Here is a 5,759-nt window from a genome sequence, read left to right as displayed (position 1 = left end):
ACCCAACACACCCCGCCCCGCATTGATAAGGGCTAAATTGTAAATTTTTCATACCTTAAAACCCTACTATTCAAACAAACATATTATTAGCTTATTTTATTCTACCCAACAAGGCTTTCTATATCTTTTTTTTCTATAGCAAGGTTGGAAATAAGGTACCAATTTTAACATTTTTCTTTTATTTTTATTATAAACAAATTTATATACTATTGAATCATTGATTTTGTATTATGAGATTTTTTTTGGGTGATATTATCTTGTTAAACACTTTAATAATATTATTAAATTTTTACTAAAAATTAGTTTGATTTGATGGGGTAAATTTATTTGTAATTTCAAGTATATTTTTATTAACGAAACATGTTTTATTGAAAACAATTGTAATCATTGATTTTGTATTATGATATTTTTGTTTGTTGTGATATTATCTTGTTAAACACTTGAATAATATTATTCAATTTTTGTTAAAAACTAGTTTGATTTGATAGGGTAAATTTATTTGTAATTTCAAGTATATTTTTATTAACGAAATATGTTTTATTGAAAATAATTGTAATAGTTGTGGGCAAATTAACAAGAAGTAGAGTTTTATGGGGTGGGGATGGCCTAAGAAAATTTTTCCCATATACAGGACGGGGCGGGGATGGGATAAGACAAAACCATGTGGGTCGAGGACGAAGATCTCATCATTCGAACCCGCCCCGCCTCGCCCCATTGCCACCCCTACTTGCCCCCATACCCCATAAGCACTTATATTTGTGGAGTAACCATTGTATCAAGGTGTGCGGTGGTAAAGATAGTAGTTATAGGTGTTGTAAAAAGTATAGAATTTTTTTTTTGAGAACAAAATAAAAATTATAGATAGATTGGTTATTTGTTTGATATTTATGATCCTATTTTTAAGAGAGGTTACATTTCATCAATGAGGGTATTGAACCACATAAAAATCCAGTTCCAAAAGGTGAATTGTATAGATAATGAATTCACCACTTAAATAATTAATACAACAAATTAAATGTATTTATCATAATCCTATTAGTACTTTTTTAAATATATAAAATAAATACAACAATGTTGGTTTAGGATTAGGATAAATATTAATTTTATGTATTGAAAAAGCTACTCGTATTATTGAAATTACACATGATTGACATTGGTGAGCTTGAAACTAGAAGGAGACTTAATCATATTAGCGTATTATAACTGGTTGGAGATACTTGTTGGAGTTCTCACTTGAAAATTGATTTATAACTTGATAAAGATATTCAGTCCAACATGTGATCATTTACATAAGATCATTGATGAAGGATCTACTCTTTCCCAAATAGGAGATGCAAACTTAGCTTATAGGCATTCACTTCATTTGAATTTGTGTTCATTTTGCATCTCATGAAAGAAACTATGAAGATCACTTATTTACTTTATCAAGTATTGCAATGTTAGTCTCAAGACATTTTAAATGTTATAGATTTTGTTTTATCCAACAAGCACTGCTACAAGTGGATCTTGATCTTCAATAAGCTTTGTCCAAAGATGATTTTGTTTTATGTGGTTTCTTCCCGTTATTGCAATGTATGCTTTTTCTGTATTAATGACTTTATTAAAATTTACTTTGACAAAATGAGAGATAAGGGATCCCATAAGCTCCTTGTGGATACTAAACCTAAAAGATCTCAAGAAGTTCGATGATTATAATAAGTTTTTTCAATTTGTCTAAATTAAGAGTATAGGACATCATTTTTTATCATTCATAGTTGTCGTAGCAGATAATTGCGAATTTTGCTTGAAGCATTCCAAATGCACGCTCTACATTTTTCCTATTTGCCTCTTGGGCTTTTGCAAATAATTGTTTTTTTTTTTTTGGTTCTCGTGGAACTGGAATCGTTTTAACAAATGTTGACCACTTTGGATATATGTTATCAGCAAGGTAGTATCTCATTGTATACTTATTACCACTGATTGAGTAATTAACTGCAGGAGCATGTCTATTTGAGCTCAGAAAATCGAGGAGACCGTTCTAACATATTAATGTCATTATTTGACCCAAGTAACCCAAGAAAAACATGTCATATTTAAAGATTATATGATGCCACTGCTTCCAAAATAATAGTTGGCTTACGAATATGACCACAATATTAACCTTTCTATGCAGCTGGACAATTTTTCTATTTCTAATGCATGCAATCAATGCTCCCTAGCATCCCTGAAAATCCATGTCTTTGACCATTGGCTAATAATCTAGCAATGCCTTTGTTGTTTGGAAACCTCAAGTATTCTATATTCCTTGGAGAAAATATCAACCACCGCTGCAACAAATTTTTTCAGACTTTTTATTACAGTGGTTTCTCCAATCCGCACATACTCATCCATAAAATCAACTATAACTCTATATGCAAGTATTCTAAGTGTAGCTGTCATCTTTTGAAGAGAAGATAAACCAAGTCTTTGGACATTATCTCTTTTTTGGATAAAATAAAGTTCATAAGTTTCAACCTTAGATTTAATACGAAGAAAAAGAGAACAATTCATCCAAAATCTCCTCCGAAATAAAACGGGAGTATATACTAGTGTGTCAGCCAAGTAGTCAATATATAATCTTTTATGGCCTACCAAATGATTACGTCTGACATATCAACAACGTTTACGTTGTGACGTTGAACCCTTAAGAACTTGCCTCATTATCTCATCCTCATCTGAGTCATCAAAAAGCAATTTGCGAAGAAGAAAGGAACCCATAGAGACAACCTTGAAGACAACATTGTTTGGAAATTATCACTATAGGTGAGAGGAACATAAGCAAAACAGATTATGTAATATATGTTTAGAGGGCAAAGAAACAAGCTACTGTGTAAAATATGAGACAACCTTCAAGACAACATTGTAAAGAAATTATCCCCGTAGATGAAATGAACATAAGCAAAATAAGTTTGCAACAAAACAAAGTGTAGAAGATATGATATCAAACATAGAAAATACATAAGTTTTTCATATAAGCTAAAATGTTGTAATTACATAAGTGGCATAAGATAACAAAATAACAAATTATTGCCACGTTCTACTGCCAAATTAAAGTTGGAACAATACATCATCTATATGTTCCAAACCAAAGCCTAAAATAAGTTACTACCAAAATAAGGCCAGAACAAAATAAGGTACGACCAAGACATCATCTCCATGTGTTAAACCCAACTATTTATTGTAATTTTTGTCTTGCAAGGATTTAATCCTTTAGATTTTCAAAATAAAGTCTTTCTTTTTCAAACATGCCACTTGTATCCTTCGTCATTATTCTTTCCTCCTCTTTAATAGTTTCAAGACGAAGCATTTTCTTTTCCATATCAGCTCTTTGTGCATCCACTCGAACCCTCTCAGCTTTGATACAAAGAGCCTCTTTGTTTCGTTCATTTGATTCTTGAATATAGTGCAATTTCTTCGTCAAATATTCCCTAAATTCATTGTCACCATCTTTTCTCTTTTGCTTAGCCTTTTCGGCTTTTCTACCAATTGGTCTCTCTAGCACCATTGTGTCATCATCATTACTACCAACTTGATCAATTGAACTTGGAGTTTGAGGTAACCCTTTTGATCTTTCCTTAGGCACACTCCACTTTGGTCGGTTCTTCAACACAACCCAACAATGTTCAAATAGGAAAACTGTATTTTTTTGTGCTGATGATGCTTTATATAGAGCCTTTGCTTCATCCAACTAATTTTTTTTTTTAAATAAACTAATTAGTATCTTCAAACTATTCGGAAATTAATGTTGTGACACCATTGTAATATAATTTATACCTTCATTTGGTTAGTCGCACCACTTTAATTTCGGGCTTCAACTTTAGCCATGAGCCCAGCAAATTTACTTGTCTCCCTATTAATTGTTCTCCATTGACTTGATAGGGAGGAAGCAGAATGTGTAGTTCCATAGATATTGTTCTCGCAAAAGTATTGCCAAACTTTCTGCCAAAAAGTCTCTTGCTTTTGGTCAGTACCATGCACGGCATCCATGCTAATGTTAAGCCATGCAGAGACAAGGAGGTTGTCCTCATTTATACTAAAGTTGCCACCACATTTTGTTGTCTTAGAGGTGACAATTTCAACTTCCGGTAAAGAATCTTGGATGGGCATTGAAGTATTTTGGGGCCCACTTACAAAGGGTGCCATGAAATCGGAATTCCCTTGTAAGATATTAGTGTATAGTGAGATGTCTTATTGTGTATCCATCCTTTTTAAATAGGCAACGTAAAAGAGTTAGTATATGAAGTCAATTAGTATATGAAACTAGTACAACAATAGCAAACCAGGTATGGGAGACAGCAATTCGTATGATTGAAGATTTTAAAAATGTTAACAGCCTAAGCAGGGGAGTGGCTGGCCATATTATTGCTGGTATGAAAGGAAATGTTGTCCTTAAATAAATTTTAAGATGGTCCCCCAAACTAAGAAGGTAGCTATCAGGACAGGGAAGAAGGTAGGTGCTTTAATTGATAACAACATCATACTAATGTTCAATGGTTTATAAAAGTATAAAGAGAAGGGACAAGAATGGTATCTTCATTAAATAATCATGGTAGTCTAATTAGTAAAATGGGTCAACTGATTAATTAAATTAACTATTAAGTTGCAAGCTGAAACCATAGAGTTTTTGACATAAACTGGTTATCAGAATATGCAAGCATTCCTAGAAGCTAGCTAGACAAGGTCAGGGGAAAGAAACTGTATGATTCTGTAAAGGCCAAACAACAAAGATATTCATTTCTCATAAGGCTCTTTTAGAAATTTGAGAAATGGAAATCATATCATGCTCTAAACTAGATTATAGAAGAAAGTCTGAATGAATCTTATTGTTGCTTACTATAAATCAAACTTGCATGACAAGATCATACTCTACCTTTGAGTTATATCACTTATCCCCTTCTCCCAACCAAAAAAAAAAAAAAAATTGACAAATATCACTAAGGAATCCTAAATTCAAAGCTACTATTCCACTATACTTGAACATTGTCCATCCTATAGAAACTTTGATGTTTCTTTTATTTTTTAACTTGGCATTAAAATTTCATTGCCATATTCTAGGAATAAAACTTCTGGAAGCAAAAAGAGTATATAAATTTCTTGGTTTCCAACATCAAACAGATGATCAAGTATAGGCAACAGGTAGAAATATGGTTTCTTCACCAAAAAATTATATTAAAACAATACCAAATAACTTAGCTGCTTGGTAAAATATTAATAAGTTGTGCAGCTGGAAACCATTGGGGTGCTAATAGATGCGAGCATATCAGAAGAAGGAAAAATCTAGTAAACTACCAAGACTCTTTAAACAATACTGATTACAATGTGTCAACAACAAACTGGTAGCCTATATCCATGGACTAGACATTCAAACACACTGTATAATCAAAACTCTTATAGCAGGAAATATAAAAGAAGAAGGTATAATCAGAATTCATGCTATCTAACTCAAAATGCTATAGAATATTTCATAAGAAAATTTTTTCCTCCAATTATAAACCAAGATACATTGACAGAAAAATCAGCGAAGAAAAGATAAAACACACGCTACAGCAGAGACACCAATTATAAACCAATAATAGTGGCATTCTTGAACAAATAATGAATAGGTATAGGAATTTTTGTTAAAGCCAAACGCTACAGCAGAGACACCAATGTAAGTAGAACTATAAAAAAGTGCGTGTACCAGACCAACTTATTCTAGAAATTTCTTTGAACCTTTTAAGTGATGCAACTTGTATAGCCAT

General features: G+C 32.2%; 1 long non-coding RNA gene across 1 annotated transcript; it reads right to left on the bottom strand.

The window, feature by feature from the left end:
• Positions 1-2,926: 2,926 nt before the first annotated feature.
• Positions 2,927-5,759, bottom strand: LOC142633901 (uncharacterized). Its single transcript, XR_012843986.1, has 2 exons — positions 3,793-5,759; positions 2,927-3,706 (listed from the first exon to the last, which is right to left on the bottom strand). It is a non-coding gene; the product is annotated as an uncharacterized LOC142633901 (long non-coding RNA).

Source organism: Castanea sativa, chromosome 5 (genome assembly GCF_040712315.1).
Source record: "Castanea sativa cultivar Marrone di Chiusa Pesio chromosome 5, ASM4071231v1".
NCBI classification, from domain to species: domain Eukaryota; kingdom Viridiplantae; phylum Streptophyta; class Magnoliopsida; order Fagales; family Fagaceae; genus Castanea; species Castanea sativa.
The sequence above is the reverse complement of the archived record's forward strand: the minus strand, read 5'-3'. Positions and strand labels throughout refer to the sequence as shown.